The sequence below is a fragment of the Triturus cristatus genome, chromosome 8 (assembly GCF_964204655.1).
Source record: "Triturus cristatus chromosome 8, aTriCri1.1, whole genome shotgun sequence".
NCBI classification, from domain to species: Eukaryota; Metazoa; Chordata; class Amphibia; order Caudata; family Salamandridae; genus Triturus; species Triturus cristatus.
In genome coordinates, this window is record NC_140591.1 from 738,992,289 (window position 1) to 739,011,729 (window position 19,441).

At 41.6% G+C, this 19,441-nt stretch overlaps 7 non-coding genes across 7 annotated transcripts; all 7 read right to left on the reverse strand.

The window, feature by feature from the left end:
- Positions 1–427: 427 nt before the first annotated feature.
- On the reverse strand, positions 428–499 carry TRNAP-UGG (transfer RNA proline (anticodon UGG)). The gene has a single exon. It is a non-coding gene; the product is annotated as a tRNA-Pro (tRNA).
- Positions 500–2,469: 1,970 nt separating this feature from the next.
- On the reverse strand, positions 2,470–2,542 carry TRNAV-CAC (transfer RNA valine (anticodon CAC)). The gene has a single exon. It is a non-coding gene; the product is annotated as a tRNA-Val (tRNA).
- A 272-nt stretch (positions 2,543–2,814) lies between these two features.
- Positions 2,815–2,886, reverse strand: TRNAS-UGA (transfer RNA serine (anticodon UGA)). The gene has a single exon. It is a non-coding gene; the product is annotated as a tRNA-Ser (tRNA).
- Positions 2,887–7,598: 4,712 nt separating this feature from the next.
- Positions 7,599–7,670, reverse strand: TRNAS-UGA (transfer RNA serine (anticodon UGA)). Its single transcript has one exon. It is a non-coding gene; the product is annotated as a tRNA-Ser (tRNA).
- Positions 7,671–9,995: 2,325 nt separating this feature from the next.
- Positions 9,996–10,067, reverse strand: TRNAS-UGA (transfer RNA serine (anticodon UGA)). Its single transcript has one exon. It is a non-coding gene; the product is annotated as a tRNA-Ser (tRNA).
- A 4,712-nt stretch (positions 10,068–14,779) lies between these two features.
- On the reverse strand, positions 14,780–14,851 carry TRNAS-UGA (transfer RNA serine (anticodon UGA)). Its single transcript has one exon. It is a non-coding gene; the product is annotated as a tRNA-Ser (tRNA).
- Positions 14,852–17,176: 2,325 nt separating this feature from the next.
- Positions 17,177–17,248, reverse strand: TRNAS-UGA (transfer RNA serine (anticodon UGA)). Its single transcript has one exon. It is a non-coding gene; the product is annotated as a tRNA-Ser (tRNA).
- Between the last annotated feature and the right edge of the window lie 2,193 nt (positions 17,249–19,441).

The window sequence follows — 19,441 nt, forward strand, 5'->3', positions numbered from 1 at the left end:
TGCATGAAATAATCTTCAGGGCTTGGACAATTCCATGGCAAAACGGCACCTATCAACATTGTAGCCAACACAATATAACAACTGTTTCTGCCCGGTTTCAAACCGGGGACCTTTCGCGTGTGAGGCAAACGTGATAACCACTACACTACAGAAACAGATACCTACAGTTGATTTTTCTGTAATGAAACTGCTCCGAACTGGCTATTCCATGGGCCTCTGGCTTTAGATTTCTTTCATGCAACCTGCCCGACATCCCTAGCTGAACGCTCGTACATGCCATGCAAGACCAGATGTTTGGTATTAGCTCAGACTGGGCAGGGCTAAAGCATGAGACTCTAGCAAAGAATTATCCACTACTGCAAAGAAAAAATTGATGTTGGTTTTGAAACGCAAACTTCAAAACAACTTGAAAAGAGTACCAAGAAAAGGGCTCGTCCGGGATTTGAACCCGGGACCTCTCGCACCCAAAGCGAGAATCATACCCCTAGACCAACGAGCCCTCAAAATCCTCTTACCTCTCAAAAGCTAATACCGGCTCTAAGCCCGCAATGAAGATCATGCTGGTATCTTTATGATGCTTGGTCTGTGAATACGCATGAAAGTCAGTCTCAACTTACCCTTTCTCAAACGATAGCACTATCATTTACAAGTGTCTCCTTTTATTCCGTCCCAGCTTTGGACACGTCTTACAGGAAGTCAGCCCTTATTTATATATTTCTGCAGTGGCTGAAGCTTAATGAGAAAGAGTAACAAGTTGTTCATAACAACATAAGAAACACATTGTGCATTTTCTCTCAAATACTCCTTCACTTTGTGCCAAAAGAAATACCAAGGTGAATACCTAGGTCACAGATTCAAGCTAAAGATCTTCCTGCTGAATGCAAGGCGCAATAAAAACTGCATATCGCTGGACGAAAGCATTCCTTGCATAGCCTCTAACATCATAACATAACTGAGCTGCTAGCAGCAAGCTAACCAATACCTTTCTGAAATGAGAATGACATGTGCTTATCTGCTCAATCAGTGCTCAATCAGGCGAGATTTAGAAAAGGTGGAAAGGGTCCAAGTGGATGCCCCTTCCTTTTTAGGGTGGGTCCTGCTGACTATCATAGGATTGCTTGTAAAAGTGGTCAGGGTCAGAGGAAAAGCTGCCAACACTTCTTAGCGTTCTCTATAGATGCAGCCATTTTCTGTGACTGTAATTTCGGCCTTTTCCCAGAAGTCTCTATTCTGCCTATGCAAATTAACAAAAGCAGTGCTTATTCCTCACTTGCTCAAATGTCCTTCCTGTCCAGAAAGCTCTGATTAAGCATGCTTATTTTCTTTTTCTGGGATATTTTAAATTGTTTCGCTGTCCAGTCTGTGGCAGTAGAAAGCTGCTTATGATGCCAGGTTTTGATGAATCCCCAAGGTACAAGTACAGAGGAATATATCAGTCTCTAGGATATGGAACTTTTAGCTAACACATCACAATATGTGATGCTTGCCAAGAAAACACTACATTCTGGAGCGCTGATGATCAGAACATTCTGCTCCTGAAGGATAGAAAAGACAGCTTGATTGAAATAAAGTCTGTTTATATTGACGCTCTCTCTCTCCCTATATATACATACATGCGTACACACACACACACAGGTATGTCATGCATTTCTTCAGATTTGTTTCAACCATTTACCATTTATTGGAGAATCCCTACTTTTCAAGTGATTGCAAATGAAGTCATCTCTGGCACTTTTTGTGCAAAGTAAGAGACACACATGACACCTTTTTATAAAAGTCATCGGTTTCTTTGTTACTGTGTACTTTCAAAGCATGGGGCTTTCACACGTCAGGTAAACCTGATTACCACTACACAACAAAAGCAGATGCAGCTTTCTTATCTATGTCGTGATAGAACAGTTGTGAATTGATTAGAAGAAGGGCCCTGATGTGATACTTATTACATGCAGCCTGTAAGATAGTCAAACATGCAGGCTAAGAAGGAAGATGCAAATATCAATGTATTAGAAAAACACCTAAAGGCGAGTGATATGCTTTCATTCATGCATGGCTAGGAAAAATCGCCATACTGTTGCAAACATTCTTACACCACCAACTGGAAATAAATGATTCTGACATTAAACGTAAAGGTGACAATGCATTTGTATCATCACCTTGAGAAGGATCATCTTGGAATTGAGCCGAGGGCCTCTGCACTCAAAGCCAGAAACACTCCTCTAAAATAAGATTCCTGTTGGTGCCAACAATTCTCCATGTTAATGCTTGTTCTAGGTGAGCAGTGAACCGATTGCATGGCTCTTTTGAAAGCAAGGTCTGAGAACCAACAGATACATCCACACGCCGATTACTTTAGTGTTTTGAGAGAATTCCCTTTCTTGGAACGAGATTGCATGAAATAATCTTCAGGGCTTGGACAATTCCATGGCAAAATGGCACCTATCAACATTGTAGCCAACACAATATAACAACTGTTTCTGCCCGGTTTCGAACCGGGGACCTTTCGCGTGTGAGGCGAACGTGATAACCACTACACTACAGAAACAGATACCTACAGTTGATTTTTCTGTAATGAAACTGCTCCGAACTGGCTATTCCATGGGCCTCTGGCTTTAGATTTCTTTCATGCAACCTGCCCGACATCCCTAGCTGAACGCTCGTACATGCCATGCAAGACCAGATGTTTGGTATTAGCTCAGACTGGGCAGGGCTGAAGCATGAGACTCTAGCAAAGAATTATCCACTACTGCAAAGAAAAAATTGATGTTGGTTTTGAAACGCAAACTTCAAAACAACTTGAAAAGAGTACCAAGAAAAGGGCTCGTCCGGGATTTGAACCCGGGACCTCTCGCACTCAAAGCGAGAATCATACCCCTAGACCAACGAGCCCTCAAAATCCTCTTACCTCTCAAAAGCTAATACCGGCTCTAAGCCCGCAATGAAGATCATGCTGGTATCTTTATGATGCTTGGTCTGTGAATACGCATGAAAGTCAGTCTCAACTTACCCTTTCTCAAACGATAGCACTATCATTTACAAGTGTCTCCTTTTATTCCGTCCCAGCTTTGGACACGTCTTACAGGAAGTCAGCCCTTATTTATATATTTCTTCAGTGGCTGAAGCCTAATGAGAAAGAGTAACAAGTTGTTCATAACAACATAAGAAACACATTGTGCATTTTCTCTTAAATACTCCTTCACTTTGTGCCAAAAGAAATACCAAGGTGAATACCTAGGCCACAGATTCAAGCTAAAGATCTTCCTGCTGAATGCAAGGCGCAATAAAAACTGCATATCGCTGGACTAAAGCATTCCTTGCATAGCCTCTAACATCATAACATAACTGAGCTGCTAGCAGCAAGCTAACCAATACCTTTCTGAAATGAGAATGACATGTGCTTATCTGCTCAATCAGTGCTCAATCAGGCTCGATCAGGCGAGATTTAGAAAAGGTGGAAAGGGTCCAAGTGGATGCCCCTTCCTTTTTAGGGTGGGTCCTGCTGACTATCATAGGATTGCTTGTAAAAGTGGCCAGGGTCAGAGGAAAAGCTGCCAACACTTCTTAGCGTTCTCTATAGATGCAGCCATTTTCTGTGACTGTAATTTCGGCCTTTTCCCAGAAGTCTCTATTCTGCCTATGCAAATTAACAAAAGCAGTGCTTATTCCTCACTTGCTCAAATGTCCTTCCTGTCCAGAAAGCTCTGATTAAGCATGCTTATTTTCTTTTTCTGGGATATTTTAAATTGTTTCGCTGTCCAGTCTGTGGCAGTAGAAAGCTGCTTATGATGCCAGGTTTTGATGAAAACCCAAGGTACAAGTACAGAGGAATATATCAGTCTCTAGGATATGGAACTTTTAGCTAACACATCACAATATGTGATGCTTGCCAAGAAAACACTACATTCTGGAGCGCTGATGATCAGAACATTCTGCTCCTGAAGGATAGAAAAGACAGCTTGATTGAAATAAAGTCTGTTTATATTGACGCTCTCTCTCTCCCTATATATACATACATGCGTACACACACACACACAGGTATGTCATGCATTTCTTCAGATTTGTTTCAACCATTTACCATTTATTGGAGAATCCCTACTTTTCAAGTGACTGCAAATGAAGTCATCTCTGGCACTTTTTGTGCAAAGTAAGAGACACACATGACACCTTTTTATAAAAGTCATCGGTTTCTTTGTTACTGTGTACTTTCAAAGCATGGGGCTTTCACACGTCAGGTAAACCTGATTACCACTACACAACAAAAGCAGATGCAGCTTTCTTATCTATGTCGTGATAGAACAGTTGTGAATTGAGTAGAAGAAGGGCCCTGATGTGATACTTATTACATGCAGCCTGTAAGATAGTCAAACATGCAGGCTAGGAAGGAAGATGCAAATATCAATGTATTAGAAAAACACCTAAAGGCGAGTGATATGCTTTCATTCATGCATGGCTAGGAAAAATCGCCATACTGTTGCAAACATTCTTACACCACCAACTGGAAATAAATGATTCTGACATTAAACGTAAAGGTGACAATGCATTTGTATCATCACCTTGAGAAGGATCATCTTGGAATTGAGCCGAGGGCCTCTGCACTCAAAGCCAGAAACACTCCACTAAAATAAGATTCCTGTTGGTGCCAACAATTCTCCATGTTAATGCTTGTTCTAGGTGAGCAGTGAACCGATTGCAGGGCTCTTTTGAAAGCAAGGTCTGAGAACAAACAGATACATCCACACGCCGATTACTTTAGTGTTTTGAGAGCATTCCCTTTCTTGGAACGAGATTGCATGAAATAATCTTCAGGGCTTGGACAATTCCATGGCAAAACGGCACCTATCAACATTGTAGCCAACACAATATAACAACTGTTTCTGCCCGGTTTCGAACCGGGGACCTTTCGCGTGTGAGGCAAACGTGATAACCACTACACTACAGAAACAGATACCTACAGTTGATTTTTCTGTAATGAAACTGCTCCGAACTGGCTATTCCATGGGCCTCTGGCTTTAGATTTCTTTCATGCAACCTGCCCGACATCCCTAGCTGAACGCTCGTACATGCCATGCAAGACCAGATGTTTGGTATTAGCTCAGACTGGGCAGGGCTGAAGCATGAGACTCTAGCAAAGAATTATCCACTACTGCAAAGAAAAAATTGATGTTGGTTTTGAAACGCAAACTTCAAAACAACTTGAAAAGAGTACCAAGAAAAGGGCTGGTCCGGGATTTGAACCCGGGACCTCTCGCACCCAAAGCGAGAATCATACCCCTAGACCAACGAGCCCTCAAAATCCTCTTACCTCTCAAAAGCTAATACCGGCTCTAAGCCCGCAATGAAGATCATGCTGGTATCTTTATGATGCTTGGTCTGTGAATACGCATGAAAGTCAGTCTCAACTTACCCTTTCTCAAACGATAGCACTATCATTTACAAGTGTCTCCTTTTATTCCGTCCCAGCTTTGGACACGTCTTACAGGAAGTCAGCCCTTATTTATATATTTCTGCAGTGGCTGAAGCTTAATGAGAAAGAGTAACAAGTTGTTCATAACAACATAAGAAACACATTGTGCATTTTCTCTCAAATACTCCTTCACTTTGTGCCAAAAGAAATACCAAGGTGAATACCTAGGTCACAGATTCAAGCTAAAGATCTTCCTGCTGAATGCAAGGCGCAATAAAAACTGCATATCGCTGGACGAAAGCATTCCTTGCATAGCCTCTAACATCATAACATAACTGAGCTGCTAGCAGCAAGCTAACCAATACCTTTCTGAAATGAGAATGACATGTGCTTATCTGCTCAATCAGTGCTCAATCAGGCGAGATTTAGAAAAGGTGGAAAGGGTCCAAGTGGATGCCCCTTCCTTTTTAGGGTGGGTCCTGCTGACTATCATAGGATTGCTTGTAAAAGTGGTCAGGGTCAGAGGAAAAGCTGCCAACACTTCTTAGCGTTCTCTATAGATGCAGCCATTTTCTGTGACTGTAATTTCGGCCTTTTCCCAGAAGTCTCTATTCTGCCTATGCAAATTAACAAAAGCAGTGCTTATTCCTCACTTGCTCAAATGTCCTTCCTGTCCAGAAAGCTCTGATTAAGCATGCTTATTTTCTTTTTCTGGGATATTTTAAATTGTTTCGCTGTCCAGTCTATGGCAGTAGAAAGCTGCTTATGATGCCAGGTTTTGATGAATCCCCAAGGTACAAGTACAGAGGAATATATCAGTCTCTAGGATATGGAACTTTTAGCTAACACATCACAATATGTGATGCTTGCCAAGAAAACACTACATTCTGGAGCGCTGATGATCAGAACATTCTGCTCCTGAAGGATAGAAAAGACAGCTTGATTGAAATAAAGTCTGTTTATATTGACGCTCTCTCTCTCCCTATATATACATACATGCGTACACACACACACACAGGTATGTCATGCATTTCTTCAGATTTGTTTCAACCATTTACCATTTATTGGAGAATCCCTACTTTTCAAGTGATTGCAAATGAAGTCATCTCTGGCACTTTTTGTGCAAAGTAAGAGACACACATGACACCTTTTTATAAAAGTCATCGGTTTCTTTGTTACTGTGTACTTTCAAAGCATGGGGCTTTCACACGTCAGGTAAACCTGATTACCACTACACAACAAAAGCAGATGCAGCTTTCTTATCTATGTCGTGATAGAACAGTTGTGAATTGAGTAGAAGAAGGGCCCTGATGTGATACTTATTACATGCAGCCTGTAAGATAGTCAAACATGCAGGCTAAGAAGGAAGATGCAAATATCAATGTATTAGAAAAACACCTAAAGGCGAGTGATATGCTTTCATTCATGCATGGCTAGGAAAAATCGCCATACTGTTGCAAACATTCTTACACCACCAACTGGAAATAAATGATTCTGACATTAAACGTAAAGGTGACAATGCATTTGTATCATCACCTTGAGAAGGATCATCTTGGAATTGAGCCGAGGGCCTCTGCACTCAAAGCCAGAAACACTCCACTAAAATAAGATTCCTGTTGGTGCCAACAATTCTCCATGTTAATGCTTGTTCTAGGTGAGCAGTGAACCGATTGCATGGCTCTTTTGAAAGCAAGGTCTGAGAACCAACAGATACATCCACACGCCGATTACTTTAGTGTTTTGAGAGAATTCCCTTTCTTGGAACGAGATTGCATGAAATAATCTTCAGGGCTTGGACAATTCCATGGCAAAACGGCACCTATCAACATTGTAGCCAACACAATATAACAACTGTTTCTGCCCGGTTTCGAACCGGGGACCTTTCGCGTGTGAGGCAAACGTGATAACCACTACACTACAGAAACAGATACCTACAGTTGATTTTTCTGTAATGAAACTGCTCCGAACTGGCTATTCCATGGGCCTCTGGCTTTAGATTTCTTTCATGCAACCTGCCCGACATCCCTAGCTGAACGCTCGTACATGCCATGCAAGACCAGATGTTTGGTATTAGCTCAGACTGGGCAGGGCTGAAGCATGAGACTCTAGCAAAGAATTATCCACTACTGCAAAGAAAAAATTGATGTTGGTTTTGAAACGCAAACTTCAAAACAACTTGAAAAGAGTACCAAGAAAAGGGCTCGTCCGGGATTTGAACCCGGGACCTCTCGCACTCAAAGCGAGAATCATACCCCTAGACCAACGAGCCCTCAAAATCCTCTTACCTCTCAAAAGCTAATACCGGCTCTAAGCCCGCAATGAAGATCATGCTGGTATCTTTATGATGCTTGGTCTGTGAATACGCATGAAAGTCAGTCTCAACTTACCCTTTCTCAAACGATAGCACTATCATTTACAAGTGTCTCCTTTTATTCCGTCCCAGCTTTGGACACGTCTTACAGGAAGTCAGCCCTTATTTATATATTTCTTCAGTGGCTGAAGCCTAATGAGAAAGAGTAACAAGTTGTTCATAACAACATAAGAAACACATTGTGCATTTTCTCTTAAATACTCCTTCACTTTGTGCCAAAAGAAATACCAAGGTGAATACCTAGGCCACAGATTCAAGCTAAAGATCTTCCTGCTGAATGCAAGGCGCAATAAAAACTGCATATCGCTGGACTAAAGCATTCCTTGCATAGCCTCTAACATCATAACATAACTGAGCTGCTAGCAGCAAGCTAACCAATACCTTTCTGAAATGAGAATGACATGTGCTTATCTGCTCAATCAGTGCTCAATCAGGCTCGATCAGGCGAGATTTAGAAAAGGTGGAAAGGGTCCAAGTGGATGCCCCTTCCTTTTTAGGGTGGGTCCTGCTGACTATCATAGGATTGCTTGTAAAAGTGGCCAGGGTCAGAGGAAAAGCTGCCAACACTTCTTAGCGTTCTCTATAGATGCAGCCATTTTCTGTGACTGTAATTTCGGCCTTTTCCCAGAAGTCTCTATTCTGCCTATGCAAATTAACAAAAGCAGTGCTTATTCCTCACTTGCTCAAATGTCCTTCCTGTCCAGAAAGCTCTGATTAAGCATGCTTATTTTCTTTTTCTGGGATATTTTAAATTGTTTCGCTGTCCAGTCTGTGGCAGTAGAAAGCTGCTTATGATGCCAGGTTTTGATGAATCCCCAAGGTACAAGTACAGAGGAATATATCAGTCTCTAGGATATGGAACTTTTAGCTAACACATCACAATATGTGATGCTTGCCAAGAAAACACTACATTCTGGAGCGCTGATGATCAGAACATTCTGCTCCTGAAGGATAGAAAAGACAGCTTGATTGAAATAAAGTCTGTTTATATTGACGCTCTCTCTCTCCCTATATATACATACATGCGTACACACACACACACAGGTATGTCATGCATTTCTTCAGATTTGTTTCAACCATTTACCATTTATTGGAGAATCCCTACTTTTCAAGTGATTGCAAATGAAGTCATCTCTGGCACTTTTTGTGCAAAGTAAGAGACACACATGACACCTTTTTATAAAAGTCATCGGTTTCTTTGTTACTGTGTACTTTCAAAGCATGGGGCTTTCACACGTCAGGTAAACCTGATTACCACTACACAACAAAAGCAGATGCAGCTTTCTTATCTATGTCGTGATAGAACAGTTGTGAATTGAGTAGAAGAAGGGCCCTGATGTGATACTTATTACATGCAGCCTGTAAGATAGTCAAACATGCAGGCTAAGAAGGAAGATGCAAATATCAATGTATTAGAAAAACACCTAAAGGCGAGTGATATGCTTTCATTCATGCATGGCTAGGAAAAATCGCCATACTGTTGCAAACATTCTTACACCACCAACTGGAAAAAAATGATTCTGACATTAAACGTAAAGGTGACAATGCATTTGTATCATCACCTTGAGAAGGATCATCTTGGAATTGAGCCGAGGGCCTCTGCACTCAAAGCCAGAAACACTCCACTAAAATAAGATTCCTGTTGGTGCCAACAATTCTCCATGTTAATGCTTGTTCTAGGTGAGCAGTGAACCGATTGCATGGCTCTTTTGAAAGCAAGGTCTGAGAACCAACAGATACATCCACACGCCGATTACTTTAGTGTTTTGAGAGAATTCCCTTTCTTGGAACGAGATTGCATGAAATAATCTTCAGGGCTTGGACAATTCCATGGCAAAACGGCACCTATCAACATTGTAGCCAACACAATATAACAACTGTTTCTGCCCGGTTTCGAACCGGGGACCTTTCGCGTGTGAGGCAAACGTGATAACCACTACACTACAGAAACAGATACCTACAGTTGATTTTTCTGTAATGAAACTGCTCCGAACTGGCTATTCCATGGGCCTCTGGCTTTAGATTTCTTTCATGCAACCTGCCCGACATCCCTAGCTGAACGCTCGTACATGCCATGCAAGACCAGATGTTTGGTATTAGCTCAGACTGGGCAGGGCTGAAGCATGAGACTCTAGCAAAGAATTATCCACTACTGCAAAGAAAAAATTGATGTTGGTTTTGAAACGCAAACTTCAAAACAACTTGAAAAGAGTACCAAGAAAAGGGCTCGTCCGGGATTTGAACCCGGGACCTCTCGCACTCAAAGCGAGAATCATACCCCTAGACCAACGAGCCCTCAAAATCCTCTTACCTCTCAAAAGCTAATACCGGCTCTAAGCCCGCAATGAAGATCATGCTGGTATCTTTATGATGCTTGGTCTGTGAATACGCATGAAAGTCAGTCTCAACTTACCCTTTCTCAAACGATAGCACTATCATTTACAAGTGTCTCCTTTTATTCCGTCCCAGCTTTGGACACGTCTTACAGGAAGTCAGCCCTTATTTATATATTTCTTCAGTGGCTGAAGCCTAATGAGAAAGAGTAACAAGTTGTTCATAACAACATAAGAAACACATTGTGCATTTTCTCTTAAATACTCCTTCACTTTGTGCCAAAAGAAATACCAAGGTGAATACCTAGGCCACAGATTCAAGCTAAAGATCTTCCTGCTGAATGCAAGGCGCAATAAAAACTGCATATCGCTGGACTAAAGCATTCCTTGCATAGCCTCTAACATCATAACATAACTGAGCTGCTAGCAGCAAGCTAACCAATACCTTTCTGAAATGAGAATGACATGTGCTTATCTGCTCAATCAGTGCTCAATCAGGCTCGATCAGGCGAGATTTAGAAAAGGTGGAAAGGGTCCAAGTGGATGCCCCTTCCTTTTTAGGGTGGGTCCTGCTGACTATCATAGGATTGCTTGTAAAAGTGGCCAGGGTCAGAGGAAAAGCTGCCAACACTTCTTAGCGTTCTCTATAGATGCAGCCATTTTCTGTGACTGTAATTTCGGCCTTTTCCCAGAAGTCTCTATTCTGCCTATGCAAATTAACAAAAGCAGTGCTTATTCCTCACTTGCTCAAATGTCCTTCCTGTCCAGAAAGCTCTGATTAAGCATGCTTATTTTCTTTTTCTGGGATATTTTAAATTGTTTCGCTGTCCAGTCTGTGGCAGTAGAAAGCTGCTTATGATGCCAGGTTTTGATGAAAACCCAAGGTACAAGTACAGAGGAATATATCAGTCTCTAGGATATGGAACTTTTAGCTAACACATCACAATATGTGATGCTTGCCAAGAAAACACTACATTCTGGAGCGCTGATGATCAGAACATTCTGCTCCTGAAGGATAGAAAAGACAGCTTGATTGAAATAAAGTCTGTTTATATTGACGCTCTCTCTCTCCCTATATATACATACATGCGTACACACACACACACAGGTATGTCATGCATTTCTTCAGATTTGTTTCAACCATTTACCATTTATTGGAGAATCCCTACTTTTCAAGTGACTGCAAATGAAGTCATCTCTGGCACTTTTTGTGCAAAGTAAGAGACACACATGACACCTTTTTATAAAAGTCATCGGTTTCTTTGTTACTGTGTACTTTCAAAGCATGGGGCTTTCACACGTCAGGTAAACCTGATTACCACTACACAACAAAAGCAGATGCAGCTTTCTTATCTATGTCGTGATAGAACAGTTGTGAATTGAGTAGAAGAAGGGCCCTGATGTGATACTTATTACATGCAGCCTGTAAGATAGTCAAACATGCAGGCTAGGAAGGAAGATGCAAATATCAATGTATTAGAAAAACACCTAAAGGCGAGTGATATGCTTTCATTCATGCATGGCTAGGAAAAATCGCCATACTGTTGCAAACATTCTTACACCACCAACTGGAAATAAATGATTCTGACATTAAACGTAAAGGTGACAATGCATTTGTATCATCACCTTGAGAAGGATCATCTTGGAATTGAGCCGAGGGCCTCTGCACTCAAAGCCAGAAACACTCCACTAAAATAAGATTCCTGTTGGTGCCAACAATTCTCCATGTTAATGCTTGTTCTAGGTGAGCAGTGAACCGATTGCAGGGCTCTTTTGAAAGCAAGGTCTGAGAACAAACAGATACATCCACACGCCGATTACTTTAGTGTTTTGAGAGCATTCCCTTTCTTGGAACGAGATTGCATGAAATAATCTTCAGGGCTTGGACAATTCCATGGCAAAACGGCACCTATCAACATTGTAGCCAACACAATATAACAACTGTTTCTGCCCGGTTTCGAACCGGGGACCTTTCGCGTGTGAGGCAAACGTGATAACCACTACACTACAGAAACAGATACCTACAGTTGATTTTTCTGTAATGAAACTGCTCCGAACTGGCTATTCCATGGGCCTCTGGCTTTAGATTTCTTTCATGCAACCTGCCCGACATCCCTAGCTGAACGCTCGTACATGCCATGCAAGACCAGATGTTTGGTATTAGCTCAGACTGGGCAGGGCTGAAGCATGAGACTCTAGCAAAGAATTATCCACTACTGCAAAGAAAAAATTGATGTTGGTTTTGAAACGCAAACTTCAAAACAACTTGAAAAGAGTACCAAGAAAAGGGCTGGTCCGGGATTTGAACCCGGGACCTCTCGCACCCAAAGCGAGAATCATACCCCTAGACCAACGAGCCCTCAAAATCCTCTTACCTCTCAAAAGCTAATACCGGCTCTAAGCCCGCAATGAAGATCATGCTGGTATCTTTATGATGCTTGGTCTGTGAATACGCATGAAAGTCAGTCTCAACTTACCCTTTCTCAAACGATAGCACTATCATTTACAAGTGTCTCCTTTTATTCCGTCCCAGCTTTGGACACGTCTTACAGGAAGTCAGCCCTTATTTATATATTTCTGCAGTGGCTGAAGCTTAATGAGAAAGAGTAACAAGTTGTTCATAACAACATAAGAAACACATTGTGCATTTTCTCTCAAATACTCCTTCACTTTGTGCCAAAAGAAATACCAAGGTGAATACCTAGGTCACAGATTCAAGCTAAAGATCTTCCTGCTGAATGCAAGGCGCAATAAAAACTGCATATCGCTGGACGAAAGCATTCCTTGCATAGCCTCTAACATCATAACATAACTGAGCTGCTAGCAGCAAGCTAACCAATACCTTTCTGAAATGAGAATGACATGTGCTTATCTGCTCAATCAGTGCTCAATCAGGCGAGATTTAGAAAAGGTGGAAAGGGTCCAAGTGGATGCCCCTTCCTTTTTAGGGTGGGTCCTGCTGACTATCATAGGATTGCTTGTAAAAGTGGTCAGGGTCAGAGGAAAAGCTGCCAACACTTCTTAGCGTTCTCTATAGATGCAGCCATTTTCTGTGACTGTAATTTCGGCCTTTTCCCAGAAGTCTCTATTCTGCCTATGCAAATTAACAAAAGCAGTGCTTATTCCTCACTTGCTCAAATGTCCTTCCTGTCCAGAAAGCTCTGATTAAGCATGCTTATTTTCTTTTTCTGGGATATTTTAAATTGTTTCGCTGTCCAGTCTATGGCAGTAGAAAGCTGCTTATGATGCCAGGTTTTGATGAATCCCCAAGGTACAAGTACAGAGGAATATATCAGTCTCTAGGATATGGAACTTTTAGCTAACACATCACAATATGTGATGCTTGCCAAGAAAACACTACATTCTGGAGCGCTGATGATCAGAACATTCTGCTCCTGAAGGATAGAAAAGACAGCTTGATTGAAATAAAGTCTGTTTATATTGACGCTCTCTCTCTCCCTATATATACATACATGCGTACACACACACACACAGGTATGTCATGCATTTCTTCAGATTTGTTTCAACCATTTACCATTTATTGGAGAATCCCTACTTTTCAAGTGATTGCAAATGAAGTCATCTCTGGCACTTTTTGTGCAAAGTAAGAGACACACATGACACCTTTTTATAAAAGTCATCGGTTTCTTTGTTACTGTGTACTTTCAAAGCATGGGGCTTTCACACGTCAGGTAAACCTGATTACCACTACACAACAAAAGCAGATGCAGCTTTCTTATCTATGTCGTGATAGAACAGTTGTGAATTGAGTAGAAGAAGGGCCCTGATGTGATACTTATTACATGCAGCCTGTAAGATAGTCAAACATGCAGGCTAAGAAGGAAGATGCAAATATCAATGTATTAGAAAAACACCTAAAGGCGAGTGATATGCTTTCATTCATGCATGGCTAGGAAAAATCGCCATACTGTTGCAAACATTCTTACACCACCAACTGGAAATAAATGATTCTGACATTAAACGTAAAGGTGACAATGCATTTGTATCATCACCTTGAGAAGGATCATCTTGGAATTGAGCCGAGGGCCTCTGCACTCAAAGCCAGAAACACTCCACTAAAATAAGATTCCTGTTGGTGCCAACAATTCTCCATGTTAATGCTTGTTCTAGGTGAGCAGTGAACCGATTGCATGGCTCTTTTGAAAGCAAGGTCTGAGAACCAACAGATACATCCACACGCCGATTACTTTAGTGTTTTGAGAGAATTCCCTTTCTTGGAACGAGATTGCATGAAATAATCTTCAGGGCTTGGACAATTCCATGGCAAAACGGCACCTATCAACATTGTAGCCAACACAATATAACAACTGTTTCTGCCCGGTTTCGAACCGGGGACCTTTCGCGTGTGAGGCAAACGTGATAACCACTACACTACAGAAACAGATACCTACAGTTGATTTTTCTGTAATGAAACTGCTCCGAACTGGCTATTCCATGGGCCTCTGGCTTTAGATTTCTTTCATGCAACCTGCCCGACATCCCTAGCTGAACGCTCGTACATGCCATGCAAGACCAGATGTTTGGTATTAGCTCAGACTGGGCAGGGCTGAAGCATGAGACTCTAGCAAAGAATTATCCACTACTGCAAAGAAAAAATTGATGTTGGTTTTGAAACGCAAACTTCAAAACAACTTGAAAAGAGTACCAAGAAAAGGGCTCGTCCGGGATTTGAACCCGGGACCTCTCGCACTCAAAGCGAGAATCATACCCCTAGACCAACGAGCCCTCAAAATCCTCTTACCTCTCAAAAGCTAATACCGGCTCTAAGCCCGCAATGAAGATCATGCTGGTATCTTTATGATGCTTGGTCTGTGAATACGCATGAAAGTCAGTCTCAACTTACCCTTTCTCAAACGATAGCACTATCATTTACAAGTGTCTCCTTTTATTCCGTCCCAGCTTTGGACACGTCTTACAGGAAGTCAGCCCTTATTTATATATTTCTTCAGTGGCTGAAGCCTAATGAGAAAGAGTAACAAGTTGTTCATAACAACATAAGAAACACATTGTGCATTTTCTCTTAAATACTCCTTCACTTTGTGCCAAAAGAAATACCAAGGTGAATACCTAGGCCACAGATTCAAGCTAAAGATCTTCCTGCTGAATGCAAGGCGCAATAAAAACTGCATATCGCTGGACTAAAGCATTCCTTGCATAGCCTCTAACATCATAACATAACTGAGCTGCTAGCAGCAAGCTAACCAATACCTTTCTGAAATGAGAATGACATGTGCTTATCTGCTCAATCAGTGCTCAATCAGGCTCGATCAGGCGAGATTTAGAAAAGGTGGAAAGGGTCCAAGTGGATGCCCCTTCCTTTTTAGGGTGGGTCCTGCTGACTATCATAGGATTGCTTGTAAAAGTGGCCAGGGTCAGAGGAAAAGCTGCCAACACTTCTTAGCGTTCTCTATAGATGCAGCCATTTTCTGTGACTGTAATTTCGGCCTTTTCCCAGAAGTCTCTATTCTGCCTATGCAAATTAACAAAAGCAGTGCTTATTCCTCACTTGCTCAAATGTCCTTCCTGTCCAGAAAGCTCTGATTAAGCATGCTTATTTTCTTTTTCTGGGATATTTTAAATTGTTTCGCTGTCCAGTCTGTGGCAGTAGAAAGCTGCTTATGATGCCAGGTTTTGATGAATCCCCAAGGTACAAGTACAGAGGAATATATCAGTCTCTAGGATATGGAACTTTTAGCTAACACATCACAATATGTGATGCTTGCCAAGAAAACACTACATTCTGGAGCGCTGATGATCAGAACATTCTGCTCCTGAAGGATAGAAAAGACAGCTTGATTGAAATAAAGTCTGTTTATATTGACGCTCTCTCTCTCCCTATATATACATACATGCGTACACACACACACACAGGTATGTCATGCATTTCTTCAGATTTGTTTCAACCATTTACCATTTATTGGAGAATCCCTACTTTTCAAGTGATTGCAAATGAAGTCATCTCTGGCACTTTTTGTGCAAAGTAAGAGACACACATGACACCTTTTTATAAAAGTCATCGGTTTCTTTGTTACTGTGTACTTTCAAAGCATGGGGCTTTCACACGTCAGGTAAACCTGATTACCACTACACAACAAAAGCAGATGCAGCTTTCTTATCTATGTCGTGATAGAACAGTTGTGAATTGAGTAGAAGAAGGGCCCTGATGTGATACTTATTACATGCAGCCTGTAAGATAGTCAAACATGCAGGCTAAGAAGGAAGATGCAAATATCAATGTATTAGAAAAACACCTAAAGGCGAGTGATATGCTTTCATTCATGCATGGCTAGGAAAAATCGCCATACTGTTGCAAACATTCTTACACCACCAACTGGAAATAAATGATTCTGACATTAAACGTAAAGGTGACAATGCATTTGTATCATCACCTTGAGAAGGATCATCTTGGAATTGAGCCGAGGGCCTCTGCACTCAAAGCCAGAAACACTCCACTAAAATAAGATTCCTGTTGGTGCCAACAATTCTCCATGTTAATGCTTGTTCTAGGTGAGCAGTGAACCGATTGCATGGCTCTTTTGAAAGCAAGGTCTGAGAACCAACAGATACATCCACACGCCGATTACTTTAGTGTTTTGAGAGAATTCCCTTTCTTGGAACGAGATTGCATGAAATAATCTTCAGGGCTTGGACAATTCCATGGCAAAACGGCACCTATCAACATTGTAGCCAACACAATATAACAACTGTTTCTGCCCGGTTTCGAACCGGGGACCTTTCGCGTGTGAGGCAAACGTGATAACCACTACACTACAGAAACAGATACCTACAGTTGATTTTTCTGTAATGAAACTGCTCCGAACTGGCTATTCCATGGGCCTCTGGCTTTAGATTTCTTTCATGCAACCTGCCCGACATCCCTAGCTGAACGCTCGTACATGCCATGCAAGACCAGATGTTTGGTATTAGCTCAGACTGGGCAGGGCTGAAGCATGAGACTCTAGCAAAGAATTATCCACTACTGCAAAGAAAAAATTGATGTTGGTTTTGAAACGCAAACTTCAAAACAACTTGAAAAGAGTACCAAGAAAAGGGCTCGTCCGGGATTTGAACCCGGGACCTCTCGCACTCAAAGCGAGAATCATACCCCTAGACCAACGAGCCCTCAAAATCCTCTTACCTCTCAAAAGCTAATACCGGCTCTAAGCCCGCAATGAAGATCATGCTGGTATCTTTATGATGCTTGGTCTGTGAATACGCATGAAAGTCAGTCTCAACTTACCCTTTCTCAAACGATAGCACTATCATTTACAAGTGTCTCCTTTTATTCCGTCCCAGCTTTGGACACGTCTTACAGGAAGTCAGCCCTTATTTATATATTTCTTCAGTGGCTGAAGCCTAATGAGAAAGAGTAACAAGTTGTTCATAACAACATAAGAAACACATTGTGCATTTTCTCTTAAATACTCCTTCACTTTGTGCCAAAAGAAATACCAAGGTGAATACCTAGGCCACAGATTCAAGCTAAAGATCTTCCTGCTGAATGCAAGGCGCAATAAAAACTGCATATCGCTGGACTAAAGCATTCCTTGCATAGCCTCTAACATCATAACATAACTGAGCTGCTAGCAGCAAGCTAACCAATACCTTTCTGAAATGAGAATGACATGTGCTTATCTGCTCAATCAGTGCTCAATCAGGCTCGATCAGGCGAGATTTAGAAAAGGTGGAAAGGGTCCAAGTGGATGCCCCTTCCTTTTTAGGGTGGGTCCTGCTGACTATCATAGGATTGCTTGTAAAAGTGGCCAGGGTCAGAGGAAAAGCTGCCAACACTTCTTAGCGTTCTCTATAGATGCAGCCATTTTCTGTGACTGTAATTTCGGCCTTTTCCCAGAAGTCTCTATTCTGCCTATGCAAATTAACAAAAGCAGTGCTTATTCCTCACTTGCTCAAATGTCCTTCCTGTCCAGAAAGCTCTGATTAAGCATGCTTATTTTCTTTTTCTGGGATATTTTAAATTGTTTCGCTGTCCAGTCTGTGGCAGTAGAAAGCTGCTTATGATGCCAGGTTTTGATGAAAACCCAAGGTACAAGTACAGAGGAATATATCAGTCTCTAGGATATGGAACTTTTAGCTAACACATCACAATATGTGATGCTTGCCAAGAAAACACTACATTCTGGAGCGCTGATGATCAGAACATTCTGCTCCTGAAGGATAGAAAAGACAGCTTGATTGAAATAAAGTCTGTTTATATTGACGCTCTCTCTCTCCCTATATATACATACATGCGTACACACACACACACAGGTATGTCATGCATTTCTTCAGATTTGTTTCAACCATTTACCATTTATTGGAGAATCCCTACTTTTCAAGTGACTGCAAATGAAGTCATCTCTGGCACTTTTTGTGCAAAGTAAGAGACACACATGACACCTTTTTATAAAAGTCATCGGTTTATTTGTTACTGTGTACTTTCAAAGCATGGGGCTTTCACACGTCAGGTAAACCTGATTACCACTACACAACAAAAGCAGATGCAGCTTTCTTATCTATGTCGTGATAGAACAGTTGTGAATTGAGTAGAAGAAGGGCCCTGATGTGATACTTATTACATGCAGCCTGTAAGATAGTCAAACATGCAGGCTAGGAAGGAAGATGCAAATATCAATGTATTAGAAAAACACCTAAAGGCGAGTGATATGCTTTCATTCATGCATGGCTAGGAAAAATCGCCATACTGTTGCAAACATTCTTACACCACCAACTGGAAATAAATGATTCTGACATTAAACGTAAAGGTGACAATGCATTTGTATCATCACCTTGAGAAGGATCATCTTGGAATTGAGCCGAGGGCCTCTGCACTCAAAGCCAGAAACACTCCACTAAAATAAGATTCCTGTTGGTGCCAACAATTCTCCATGTTAATGCTTGTTCTAGGTGAGCAGTGAACCGATTGCACGGCTCTTTTGAAAGCAAGGTCTGAGAACAAACAGATACATCCACACGCCGATTACTTTAGTGTTTTGAGAGCATTCCCTTTCTTGGAACGAGATTGCATGAAATAATCTTCAGGGCTTGGACAATTCCATGGCAAAACGGCACCTATCAACATTGTAGCCAACACAATATAACAACTGTTTCTGCCCGGTTTCGAACCGGGGACCTTTCGCGTGTGAGGCAAACGTGATAACCACTACACTACAGAAACAGATACCTACAGTTGATTTTTCTGTAATGAAACTGCTCCGAACTGGCTATTCCATGGGCCTCTGGCTTTAGATTTCTTTCATGCAACCTGCCCGACATCCCTAGCTGAACGCTCGTACATGCCATGCAAGACCAGATGTT